This window comes from Talpa occidentalis, unplaced genomic scaffold, assembly GCF_014898055.3.
Source record: "Talpa occidentalis isolate TD23 unplaced genomic scaffold, MPIMG_talOcc4v2.1 talOcc4.9, whole genome shotgun sequence".
Classification (NCBI taxonomy): domain Eukaryota; kingdom Metazoa; phylum Chordata; class Mammalia; order Eulipotyphla; family Talpidae; genus Talpa; species Talpa occidentalis.
Genome location: NW_023605305.1, coordinates 91,252,549 through 91,267,264, shown reverse-complemented (window position 1 = coordinate 91,267,264; position 14,716 = coordinate 91,252,549). Strand labels below are relative to the sequence as shown.

General features: G+C 35.2%; 1 protein-coding gene across 5 annotated transcripts in view; it reads right to left on the bottom strand.

Annotated features, from left to right (window-relative positions):
* TENM2 (teneurin transmembrane protein 2) overlaps positions 1–14,716 on the bottom strand; it is a 3,493,894-nt gene that overhangs the window by 1,094,761 nt on the left and 2,384,417 nt on the right. For all 5 annotated transcript variants that reach the window (XM_054691588.1, XM_054691585.1, XM_054691584.1 and 2 more), the window contains one exon: positions 2,397–2,510. The gene's annotated coding sequence lies outside the window, so the exon portion shown is untranslated. The remainder of the gene's footprint in view (positions 1–2,396; positions 2,511–14,716) is intronic.

Below are 14,716 nucleotides of genomic sequence, written 5' to 3'. Positions count from 1 at the left end.
CATTTTTCATGGCACAAGTAAATTAACAAAGTACTGCCCTATAAGAATGATGGCAAAAACAAAATGATGGCATTGAGGAGAAGTAATTTTCTGGCCAGCACATTAGGCAGATCACTGATATTCTGAGGTGGCTTGCAATACCAAGGGCATTCCCAAAACCATGTGGCCTTCTCTCTCTCTCCCCACATTGGCACACTATTCTCCTTATCCTATGCCCGCTTCCCTGTCTGCCATGTACCAAAGACATATTTGTACTAGTACACTGAGGAGAAAATGAAAATAGAAGATAAATTAGGATGTCGAGCAAAAACATAAAAAAGCAGGGAGTGGTTGCTGCATCAAGTAAAGTTAAGAAAGTCCTCAGGAATACTAAAACAGGATGTCCTTAGGGTTTAGAGAATCATGTCTAGAAAATGATGCCTGCTACTCCATGACAGATTCCATGCTTCCAGGAATTGCCCAACCAAACTCACCTCCTCTAACTGTGTGCAGGTTTCCTCTGCTACTTGCTCTAGGAGAAGATGGATGCGATGACACAGGCTATGCTGGAGTCTTACTTTGATCTGTTTTCACTACTTAAACTCCTATTTCGACAACTCTGATTTGTAATGATTTTCCTAAGCACTTGAGGATGGTGATATTTCCTTAAAAACAAAAGTAATGATGGACTCATGCCTCAAAGACAGAAAATGGTGCCAGAGGATGCTTCTGAGAAAGCATGATACCCAATCTCTGTGCCGGCAATCATAAAGTCAGAGATGTGTTCTGTCAAGTCTTCCGTGTACAATCAGTCTGCTCTGACCTCCAAGATATCTATGCTTGAGAGGAAGTTAAGGTGTACTGAGTGTTATTAAATCAAGTGCCTTCTCAAATTCAAATTATAATTCAATCATAAAATAATCTATTGCTGTAATAGAAAATTCTCTCTACTTAGACCACATAACTGAATGAATAAAATGTATGGGGACAGCAAGAAAAAAATGTGGAAAACAGCCATGGTAAGAGAGGTAGATTTTGAACAAGTTGCATGAACATAAGTTTCTTCTCCTCTCAATAAGAGCTAAAACTGCTGATGAGGTTTATTTAACCCTGACCATGTGTCCGAGTATTAGGATAAGTATGTTACTAAGTCATCCACTTTAAATGCCACTCCACCCTCATCAGATTCCCATCCAGATATTCTATCATCTGGTCCATAACCACTTCCTGAAGTGAAGCTTCCAGTCAACATGTCTGACTATCATTATTACACACTCCTCCTTCTTGGGGGTATTCACATCACCCATTCTCACTCTCCTAGCTGCCTATGATCTACCCTATATTCATTATGTTACTTTCACCAAAAAACAAAAACAAAAAAAAACAAAAAAAAAAACAAAAAAACAAACTTTTGCCAACAATAAAAAATGAAGAAAGATGAAAAAAGTAGCTTTAGAGAAAAGGATTTCATTGAGATACCTTTTCCATTGATTTTTCTAATCCCATGTAAGTCTTTATATATCTCCTCTCATACCTTTTCCTTGGCCACAAAGTCTTTATACATACTCAAGTTACTAAAATTATGCTGGAGCTGCTTGTTTTCACAAAGTCAGATATTCTATCTCCAAATGAGAATTGCTTAATTCTCTAACTATCCTCAGACCCCTTTAATTGGCATACACAAAAAGTAAGCCCTCTTGACAGGATTTGTAAAAATATAAATGCTAATGTTGAAATCTCAAAAACAGAAGACTAGAGAAAAATGGATGTAGGACTCCCAAGAAAAAGCCCTAGGAAGACATGTGATATATGGTGCTAGATGCCACAAAATTCATTGAAGAAGCCAGTTCAGTGGCAATAAAAGCAGAAAGGATTTAACCAGGAGCATAACAATGGTTTGCTGGCTTCCTTTTTGCCTGCTATCATATGGCCTTAATAGATTCACAACATTAAAAAGATCAAGGGTATCAAATGTCTCCATCCAAAAGATCTTTACACATTACAGTGTGACACTATGTGCCCCCAGCTAATAACAGCCATTATCTTTTATTCCCATATGTACATAGCAAATAAGAAAAGTGTGATGGTTAATTATTTGTGGAGTCAGGGTGTGGAGGTAGGGCAGGGTGCATTGGAAGGGGATCCATCCAGGTAGAGAAGAGACAGATGCAGAACCACAATTGTAAAGTCATTCAAATGGGAAGGAAGAGACAATAGCAAGCAGATTTCAGAGAGAGAGAAAATGACGGCACAAATTACTTTTGTTCATGAGAAAAAAGGGAAAGAAAAACACCAGCTTTTCTGCACAGAGCTGGAAAAGCCCTATTTTGTACTCTGTATGAAAGCACTTTGGTCAACAATGCAAACACAACTTGAGGCAGAGCAAAACACAAAATTGTAGCTATGATTCCACTCACCGAAAGGGTGGATCTTCAAGGTGCAATTCAGCTAGCTTTACAGGAGTGCTCCACAGCAAAGCAAAGTGATGAAGCAAGCCCCAGACTGCTTAGGCAGTAAAAAGCTATATGTAACTGTAAAACAAGAAAGAAAAAGAAAGAAAATAGGTAAGATTCAAATGAGCACATAAAGCAAAAAAAGAACAAAAAATGCAAATAAATACATCTGCAAAGTGTAAGAAAGTTAGAATTATAAGCTAAATAGCACACCTTACCCTTTAGAATATCATTCAATAGAGAATGTAACATATATTCTAAAATATTATTCTGTCATTTTGATTATGGTTCACCATGAACACTAAGATACTACAAAATGATCACAATAACATATTCATTTGTTATCTTTCAAATATGATGTTGTTTATAATATACATACTGAAATGCAGTATTAGAACAGGACAATAATTTATATGCACCTTCCTAGCAATGAATAGATTTTAGGTTTATTCTTCACATTTATAAATGATATATTTCACTTTAAAATATGTAAGATTTATTTATTCACACAATTTGAGAATTATTTTGTTAATATTTAAATTCAAATATTTGTTATCAATTACCAATATTATCAGGATGTGGATATTAACTACGTGTGTGTGTGTGTGTGTGTGTGTGTATCTCCTTCAAAAAAGTATCACTCACCTCAACATAACTTGCTTTGGGCAAATGACATATAATTTCATCATCTAAAACAGGGATGTACTAACCCCTACATTGTAGAAATTTTTTGAGATTAAATAGAAAAGTGATCAAAAGTCTTGGTTTGGGCTTGTACGGCAGTGTCCCTGCCGTATAATCAACCACTACTGTTTAAACGCTGTTACCACCACTCTGCTTCTATATGTTTGTAATGTCTTCAGTGGAGATTTAGGGCTTATCTCCTAGAGAGTAATTATTATAAAAATTGCCCACATCCCCTCTCTCCCTCCCCCCAGAGAAAGACTATCAATATTTATTAAAAAAATAAAAATACTAAGCAATACATGACTTAAGACATAAGGTACCCTGCTGGTGGGAAATGAAGGGTGATTTCCTAAGTTCACAAAGGATCAGGTCAGTGCAAAAGAAAACATCAACAAAGAAGGCCAGCTCTCATTTCCCAGTTTTGCACAAATCATTCTCTCACACACTTTGAGTAGGGTAGTAAGGAGCCCCTTCTCAGTCAGCATTTCCCAGGCCGAGTGAAAGACACTCTAGTGAGCTGGAAAGGTGCCAGTTGGGTTAAATTCCTCTCATACATGACCACCTCTGGATATCACACTTCTAGTCACCCTCCTCACAAGATTAAAAGTATTTTCAGACCGATAGCTCTATCTTCTCTGACCACTCTGAAAAGCCTTGCTGACATCCAGTAAGATTCCAGGTAATATTAGTGTCCTGACCTTCCAGAAAGTAAAGGGATTGTCACAATGCAGTTGGGAGTCTGGAACTTAAATCACAGCAGATCTGAGTTTGTTTAAATTGTGTCTCTCTGGCCTCCCCTGGTGGAGCAGCAGTTGAGCAGAGGTTGAGTGGCTGCCTGCAGCCTCTGCAGCTCCGGTTCGATCCCCAGGCACAGGCGGGCGAGGGTCCCACATGGCGCACAGACCTCTCCTGCTGCCTGCTGCTCCCCTCAGCAATGTACTTCATCAGTCTGCCTGTTCTGTTCCTCGCTCTGGCTCTGGTGAATTCTCTCACCCTCCCGTGCTTCTGACTGTACCCAGTGCTTGTATAAATAAATAAATCTTAAAAAAAAAGAAATATAAAAATAAATAAATTGTGTCTCTCTCACTAATAAGCACAACTCTAGGCCAAGTACTTCAGATCCTCTACACCTCAGTCTTCTTAACTGTAAAATGGGAGGATAGGTACGCAAAACACCTACTACATAAAATTGAGTAATACTAAAAGAAAATGCTTGTGGTCGGCATAATCAAAATCAATGCTTTCCTGGCTATGCTACCTTGTGGATTCCAGAAACCTGATAATCTGATTATAAGAGAACATCAGCTGTAAAAGTGCCAAAACTAAGTGTCTATAAAAGACAAAATGACAGGACTAGACAGAATTATAAGATATTGCATGTACTTGCTTTGTTTTTATTTTGTGTGTGTGTTTTTTTTTTTTTTTTTTTGGCAGGTTTTCAACCTGGCAATGGGAACCGAGCTAAGCAGTATGATTCTTTGATTTCCTTTTTAGAAAGTCTGCAGCCTTTATTGTCTTTCTATTGCACAACTTTAGCACTTAATTATATCCTACCTTATAATAATTAGCTGTCCTTATAATCAAGTCTGTTTACTCACTTGTGCAGTTTTGATCCTCTAATCTCTCTTGAATATTAGTTTCAATGGTATTAAGAGCCACAATTTAACAATTTTATTACTAAGTAAAATTGCAAGAATATTTTGCAGAAGATTCACCAATGGGTTGAATCTGAAAATTACTTTTGTAATTAGAATTGCATAAAATCATAGAAGTCTCAACAGAACCAGTGCATGGTCAGCTATGCCTTGGCTGGGCCTAGCTTGCAGCCTCAGGGAAGCCACTGACCCTCTTCAGACCTGCAGATCAGTTGTGCCCTTGAGTCATATTCTTGTCTAAGCAAGTACACAAATTTACCATGAAGATAAACTAAGAATTTTCTGTAGTAGTAACACAATGTTTAACAATAGAGAAAAGTTATTTGCTTTGTTATTTTATATCATGTTAATTACGAATTTAAAAGGCTACTGTGAGAAAGTAAAGTAAAACAAGGCATTGTCAATATGCACAGTATCCTTGACACAGTATAGTGATTCAATCAGGGGTTTCACAGTTACACTGCCTGGATTTAACTTGTGACAAAAACAGTGAATAACTATGTGATCCCAGGTAAGCTATAACCCTCTCTGCTCCTGAGACACTCCGGGAGTTCAGAAGGGATAATAACATATCTAACCCATTGGGCTCCTGAAAAAAGTATACCAATCATTCACTTAGCACAATGACTAACACATAATAAATACTATTATTTTTATTTATTTTTATTAGTGAAATAAAATTACATTAAATTTTACTAATTTCTGAATTTATATGCACTAAGTATTTGTCAAATGAATAAATGGAAATGCTTTCTGAATGGTGTATTTCACTCATCAAATATTTAATAACAAGTGATGTATATTATAAAATATTATATTAACCAAATGTTTTCATCTATATTAAGATATTTCTGATAAACTTACATGCTAACTGAAATTAAAGACTTTATTAAATTATAATAAAATCAAACAAACCCAAACTTTTATTTTTTTCCTGAAATAAAATATTATGCTACATTTTACACATGGTATATTATATAGATATAATGAGATTATATTTTCAAATTTAACTTTAATGTTTTGTGATATTATTATAAATAAAACCCTCCAGATATAGAAGTTACATTAAAACAAAGAGGGCAAGATCATTTAACAAAATGCATAATTATTAATAAAACTTGGGGGAAAGCATACCAGCCAGGGATAACTGCTGCTTACATTTGGTGAGCTTATTTCTAGACATCATTCTATAAATAAATTCACCTGGAGTAGACAAAATTGTGCATAAATAGAACACTGCCATCCAATTATATTTATTTCAGACCCTTTTATATAATAGGAATGGTCTTTCCAGATTATTGATAACAGTTAATCTGACCCACTTTTGAGTCAATTATTTTTATTTTTAATTTAATATCTATAGGAAACTTGAGAAGTGTAAATGTCCTACTTGAAAGTATTATAAAATAGGCACTTTCAATTAAATGTTATTGACAGATGGGGAATAATTTAGGCCTCAAATTGCTTGTCTTAGATGGATTTCCTCACTATTAAAATATAAATCAGAAAAGCTAAACAAATGCCTAACTATGTGTTTTATACAAATGCCACAAAATAGTGATAGTTAATCTATAAAAAAACAGATAATTGGAATAAAACTTGCAAGATGTTGTTATCTTCATTCAAACTACCAGTTTTATTAATGAAAATTAGGTTTATAGACTTAAAAGAAATATTAGCAATTTTCCCTTTAGATGCAAAGAAAATGATATTACAATGTAAGGAATGCGACATTTGTAAATGCGAATTAATTGACTTCTTTCTAATGAAAAATAATTATTAACAGGCATAAAAATATGAGCATATGAGTTTCATTACACACAGCAAAAGAAAATGAAATGACAATTTCAAATGTATAAATTTCAGAATACTCAAGTCATTTTGCATTTTACTATTTTTGTCACTATTTAAGAATGTCAGTCTCACTTGTAAAGGGAATATTCTAAAGTTCAAGATCTTTTTATTACTTAGGGAAATTTGATAATGAGGCATTTGGACTTGAAATAAAATAATCTTATAACACAGAAAATCATTAGTTGTTCTGGATATACTAAAACCAGCCATCAGTGTCATTTAATCATTTGACAAATATTTAATGGAGTGGCAACCATGCATCAAACATTACGTCAAGCTCCAGGTCTATGATGTCCATGGAAGAAACCACCAGCCAAATACTTTTGACTACTGAGTAATTAGATTATGAGTAGTCTGCAAGTACATGAACTTGAACATGATACACAGAGACAAAACCAGCTTTCACCAGCTTTACTATAAGCTATGTTTATACTACCATGAAATATATTTTATAATATTAAAATTCACATACAATGAAAAAATTTTTGGCATATTGAGTTAAGGAAAATATAGTTTCATCAGTTTTTTCCCGTTTTTAATATGCCTACTAGAAAATTTGAAATGACAGATGCGGTTTACATTATATTTATATGTATCACATCCCCACACCCACCTGCCCCCTGCAAGCTGATAACAGTGGCTAACAAGAAGAACAGGTCTCTGTATTCACACATGCATATCTGTGGCCGGGCACTGATACACTGATAGTGCATAAGGGCCTGAGCAGATGCTGAGGAAGGTACATTTTCATATAAGCTGCAAACAAAGCCCTGAAAATTTGTCATCTGCTAATGTGAATTAGAAATTACATCAATAGTCAAAAAACAGCAAAGAAAAAAAAAAACTAAAATATGTTACTCCTTATGAAAAAAAATCTTCTCTGATAACTTAAGCATGGTTGTTCACCACTTCTGACTTCTTTATCGTAAAGAGAATACAAAGTCAATCTGCTATGCAGAATGGACTCAAACCCTGGGCTATGAATGTGGCCCTTGATTTAGGGGGAGGGTGAAGGAGCTTCCATATTATTTGCTTTTTATGACAAATTTGTATAGTTTAGCAAAAGAACGGTCTCATCACAAAAGTACTTGAAATTCACCGGTATCCCCAAGCTGGCTAAGTGAAATCTAAGGAGGAACGAACCAGGAGAAAAAAATTCAAAACATCAGAGGTCCTGAAAAACTCCCTAAGGATTGAACCCCACTGTGGTAGTAGCAAACAGGTTTGAGAAGTGTTAAATATATGTAAGAGATTAATTAGCAGAGCATGATCTTTTGTGGCAATGCCTAACATCACAAAGAATTTATGGGCAGCCAGATAGTAACAACCAAGTATACTAGAATCGATTAAAAATAGCACATCTCTATTTGTGTAATATATCTTATTTCCTTTAAAACCACTGCTGTCCAAAGAGTCACCTTTTCTTGCCTTATAGAATCACTTATTTTCACTCTTTAAGATAACATGTCAATTAATGTGAATTTTCTTTTCTCTCACATAGAAATTTCTACATAATCTGTCAAAGTCTGGCATAATTTACTTAGAATACACGTTTCCTATCTTAAAGATGCACCAAACCAATCAAAACATAATCCTATTTTCAATGTTCAAATATAAGATCTGTGATCCAAAGCTTATGTTCAGATTTCAATAAAAGGGAAAAAAATTCTACAGAAGTTTAAAAAGCTACTCCGTGTAAGACCAATTCATTAAGCAATTTTGAAAGGGTCGAATCTTATTTTGCTTAAGGGTTATCTGATACAGAAATTACTGGAGTTTTATAAAATATGCACTCTCTCTGTGCTCATTTTCTGAATGAATAAATATGAGGCCAATTTTATACAGAATCACTTCAACTTGAACTAATAATTGTGTATTGCATGCCTAGAATAATGTTTGTTTCAGAGGGATACATATAAAAAGGAATGTAAAAGAAAACATTAAATCAGTCACTAATTATAATTAATTCACAGGTAGTTGAGGTTCATTTGCTTTTGCTAAAGTATATAAAATAGTACTCATATGGAGACCTAGAGTGCAATCAAAGTGCACTAAATCATATAAGGACTGTTTTCATTTGCTGAATGTTTTTAGATACAATACACTATTTTCAAAGACAAATTGGCATAAGCAAAAACTAGTAATTCTTACCAGAAACTGAATTCCTTGCAGATTATGCCCATTACATTGAAGAGATATATCTATATCCATATATAGGTGTATAGATAGATAGATAGATAGATAGATAGATAGATAGATAGATAGATAGATAGATAGATATATCGAGAGAGAGAGAGAGAATGAACTCATTAAGAAAAAATAAAATGTGCCAAAAGACATTGCTTGGGATTGGATTTACACTTAAATATGCCTGGACACTTGGTTTGTATTGTAACATTTAAAGAGATTCACAAAATTGTCATCATCTCTATTAAAATATGGAGAGACAAAGAACTAGCCCATGGAATACGAGTCCTTCTGAAATCACAAAAAGAGACTGACCTTTATGTAATATAGGCCTCTATTTAGCTTATGTGCCAACCTACTCATGTGTTTCATAAAACAGTAATTATCATATTTTACCTGTCCATGAGCAAACTATTTTATTGTTAATCTGATCCCCTAAATATTTGCTCACAATAATAACCCTCACAGGGTTACCTCATTGCTCATCACGTTTACTCCCTGCTACGGAGACAGTCACCATGCACCACTCCCTCATGACTCTGCATTCTCACCACCCAGCACAACCATTTAAGTGCACAGTGATCAGTGATCAAGTGAGCCAACTGCCTAAAACTTTACATCCACAGCAGCCATCTTCGGTGAACAGATGACCCAGAATACATAATGATTATTGAACAGCAAATAACCACAGCATTCCACCAAAAGCTATAAATACACAAAAGGAGCCTAAAGAAAAATGCCTAGAATCTTCAGTTAATAAAGAATTTGGCCTCCAAATACATGAACAGGGACTAATGAATGGTAGTCTGACAATTTTTTACAGAAAAAACAAATGAGGATTTACGCATACACACACACAGCACAAACCAACAGAACTAATAATAGAATTATTTATCCAGCCTATGTGCAAAACCTTCTGAAGCACCATTAAATTTGCTTTATCAGCACTCAACTTGAAATGATCAATATACTAAAAATCACAACTGATTCAGGTTTTTGCGTTAAGAGTCCACCAATGGACTTCTATTTATAAGCACATTATCACACATTGCTATGTTTTACCTGTTGTTGACTGAAAATAATGAAATTATAGGATTTTAAGAAATGATTGTTAGTTCTCTCCTTCACGCACTCTACTTATACACACACGTATCTTTTCTCCCTTGCACACACATACACACCAACTCAATATAAGCCATGAAAATCTTCTCAATGTTGAGAAATGCAATAAGAGGATAAGGGAAGAGAAGGGGGAAGAGAAATGTGGAAATAACATGTATTTGCAATACTTTGAAAATTAAAGAGCCCATATACCAAATGTCATAAAGATATAATTAAACATTTGGATTTTCTAAAAAAAAATCATTAAACATATCAAGCTATTAGCATATTAAAATGAAAAGTATTTATAAATTTTCAAATGCCTATTTTAATTTATTGCTGTGATATTTAATGTCATCAATAAAAATTAAGAACACATATTCAAAATCCATTTCAGAACTCAAATATTCATCATACAAAGTGCTAGTAGGAATGATGCCTCTCCTCCAAAAGAAGAAATGAAAATGACCTGGTTATTTATGTTGTTAATCTCACCACCATGAACTGTACCCTTTAAAATATAACTCTTGCATTAAGAGTAAATATAACTACACTCTAAACAAGAAATCAGGATAACTGTTATATTACAAAAAATACAGTCCCAGAAAATCAATATATTAAGTAGCAAACAAATGCCTTTATCCTTTTGGTTACTCTCCTCCTAATTAATTAGAGATTGGCACAGTTTAAGAACTAAATTTATTTTCAATTAAAACAAGAAGCCCGTATGTCATGATAATTTTGTGTTACTATTTCTAATGTGCAAAACAAAGGTTTGCTGTTAGCATTGAACATAGTAATCAAAACAAATCCTTTAATTTTCAATAACTGTAAGGATACTTGAAGAGTTGTTCTCCTAGCAAGGTACTACCTCAATGGTTAATCCTATTAAGAACTGAGCCATGCACTGCAACTAAATCCTCTGGGGTATTGGAGGAATCAAAGGCTTACTGCACACTTAGAAGGCAACGACTTTTGTAGAGGGCTCTATTATACGAGGAACAAAAGAATACCACTTGTGTACTTAAATATCATCTGCTTTTTCTTCCAAGATACTCCATTTTTAAGTAAAGATATGTGATTTAAATGTATTTAGAGTTTAGCTTTTGGCACCACTCTCGCTTCTGAGTAGAAGTGCCATCTGCGGGCCCCATGGCTCACGCATAATGATATGCTTACAAGCTGCTTTCCCTTTCTGCACAATGTACCCTTTTCACTTTAACATACATTTTCCATAAATTTTTGAATAACAAATTGGGCTGTGGAAGTTTGTTGAAACGGGACAAGGGAAATGCCTGGAGGCTAGAAAGCGGTGATTTTACTAAATAAATTGGTGCAGTGAAAAATATCCACTCCACATGCTCCTCCCCGTACACCTATCTTGAGCTCTGATCCTTTCAAACCACAAAGGAAACTTCTCCCCTCGATATATTAGGTCTGTACATTAACATGGGCAAAGAGCCCACATGCCTGCCATCCATTACACCTGCTGAGTGACAAACAGATGAGAGTCATCATGCAGACTCCCAACGTTTGATCTCCTGATATTGCCAGATGTCCCCCATTTACATTCAAACATAACCACCGTCATTAATGCAGCTCACCCGGCTGGCATTTAATAGGGGGAAAAAGTTGAATCCTATTCTAAAATCCCAACTATCTGAAGCTTTTAGTATATGGATATCCACTATTAAATATGCTTCAATTTGTATGATGTTCTGGCTATTAAGAGAACCAATCTCTCTGCTGAGGTGGGAGCTGGTACAGATCAGCAGATTTTGCACATATTTCAAAAAGGAAGACCAGTATCTCGCCCCCTTTGGCTTCTGAATGTCTAATTGAAAAACAAAATTTACCTTCACTTTATCTGCAGTGTTCTAAATACAGTATGCATCATGGTGACTGTTGGTTCCCATTTAAATACACCATTTACTAAAAGGGGAAATTAATAAACACACAACGAAAGTCCAGGAAGTCATGTTTAGAGCAAACCTTACCTTCTCTCCACCTCCCACTTTCTCCAATCTAACAGCACTCAAAAAACTGCTTACAGAGATTTGACTGGAGGGAAAAAAAAAAAAAAGGCTAATGCATAAGTATCACTCCAGAGCCACTGAATAAGTCTGCCCGGGTGCAAGCAGGAATTTTTAAATGTCCTTATTCATTCTTCTGAATCAGTCCTAGACCTTGGTCTTGGCAACTCTTGGAAGTACAGTTAGGATCTATTCATGAGAACATGACTTAACAGCTTGGCTTTCTGAGACTTTCTTTCCTTTCTTTCTTTTAATCAGAAATGTTTACAGTGTTTCTGCCTTGCGTCTGTCACTGGGCACCTGGTATACATCTGCAAGGCACAGGTTTTATCTCTAAAGAGCTAACACATGACTCTCTGAACAGATATAAATCTGCCTACTATCAGAAGGACAGAAGAGATTCTTATGTAAGAACTAACGGGGATGAAAAGGACCTTAGATACTTTCCAAAAACTCACAATGTGTCCTCCATTGAAGCTTTTAGGAGATCTAAGAAAGAATAAGCCAGCAGACCCACTACAAAATGTCTCAACATCTCTCTGTGCCTGAGTTCTCACTTGTTTAGGGGGAGAAGGTTGAATTTAACCAATTTAAGCTTTAAGGAATACAAAGAGTATAGTTTCTTGCTGCATTCTTCCTCTGGGGTACACAGGAATCCATTTAGATTTTCTCCTTTCTTCTAACTTCCTTTCCTTGTGGATTGAAAATGTTTTTTCCTTGTCACTGAGCAGCTGTCCTGGGGCCCTGCCACTCTACCGCAAATACCCTGTTCTATTTTCTTCATCTCACTTATTGTGATATGAAATCTTAGAGTTGATTTGTTTATTCATCTCTTCTCAGTCTCTGTACATCAGAACAGAGAACTTGCTTGTCATTGACCTGTACCCAGGACCTAGAACACTACCTGGCATGAAGCAGGTATCCAATACATACTGGATGAATAAATTAATAAACCAAATATATCTGTACTTCAAATTCAGACATGGATTTAATTCAGTGTATCCTGCATATACAGGTATCACGGCTTTTCAAAAGTTCATGTGAACTCACTTTGCTTTTATGAAATAACTGCATTAATAACTGTTTTGCTAAGTGGAAATCCAAAGAGGGTTTTTGCTTTCCTGACAAAAGGTACAAGGTGAAAAGAGCATTCAGCATTGATTTTGCAGAGTGAGACCCAGAGTAGCAAGACTTATTCTGCCAAGCTCCTTCCCCAGGAACTACTTTATGCAGGCTGTATATTTATTACATCATTTCTGCTTTTAATATTGGATAACCTTATTTTAGGTTTTATATGTCATTTGGTTTCATTGTATAAATTATTTCTGGGGTCAGGGATTGCTCAAAACTTCTCCCATATAATCAATCAATTTGGTAATTATTGTTTCATCACTTTATTCCATTTTGGTATAGGAAAGTTTCATAGGCACACTGTACTTTCAGATAGTGGGGGAAAACCTGGATGGTACTAGTTAATTTTTCATTCAAATACAACCTGATACTTTTTGTTTGTTTGTTTGAGACTCTAAAGTATTATTTCTCCAAATTAATTACTCCTCAGCAGGATCTTTTCAGAGTCTGGTTTCCATTAAACATGCTGCAGTCCTGGTTACACATTAGTTCTTTGTCAAACTTTTTTTTTTTTTTTAATGATTCCTTTGGCCTATCTGCTGTCTAGCTTTTATCTGCTCTTGATTCTTACAACATTCAGTTCAGCAGCGAGTCATTGTTATACAAACTCTCACAGTCACTTGTAAAATATCCTATTGTCCTTCAGCAGGACCAGAATTCCAAATCTCATTCAGGTCTCACATTCATACAAAAGAAGAAGAAAATAACAACAAAATCCCCTCAAAGGAAAAATACTTGTGGAATTTCTGTCTCAAGGTCAAGGCAAGAGAATAAGCCCAGGTCATCAATTTATAGAGAAAAGGAATTAAACATTGAATTTACTGATTTAAAGCTTTTGATAACAGTGGCAAAATATTAAATCAGGCTCAGAATTACTAAGTACTATCTGGCCACTTTTGAGTTTTTTCTCCAGCTGCTCAGCACATCCCTGCAGTTTCATGGAAACTACTAATGGAAAGTGAGCTCAGATTTTATTGACAGTTTCATGACAAGTCATACTTCACCTTCCATTGTCCAGTCTTCTTAGCTGTTCATTATCTTGACTGCTGTGCCTACGAGATAATGATACACTCTGCTTCTACCCCTGACTGTAACACATTTTTGCTCCAGGGTTCCTTTTAATTGAAACACACTGTCTGTGTTACTGTTTTTGGTGCAAAAGTAAACACATTTAACACAAGAATTCAGTTTGTATTTGCTTCACCAACAGGAAGTGTGTAAAAAGTCACTTGCCTATAGAAGAAAGACTGAATGATCCTTTTGAGACATTAATACTTTTTATTTTTATTTTTTTTTTTTTTTTTTTTTTACTTTCATTACCATTTGTCATTTCTGGGGATGTGATAATCAATTACTCTGTGAGAAAAAAAAAATGTATGGCCTTCCTTATCATTTCCCTGAGTGCCCCAAACCCACTGGGGATGTAGCAAATAATGTTTTCTCTACCCTTAAGAATAAAATTAAGTGAACGAGCTTTAACTTTACAAAAAGGGGTCTAATAAATTGTGCCTGTTAAGTCATCTGTGGGTACTGTAAACCCCATTAAGTACCCACCAACTGAACAGAGCAGAATTGTCCAATATGAAGATTAGTGATAACAATGCACAGCCAAAATGCCATTCTTTTCTAGTCGACC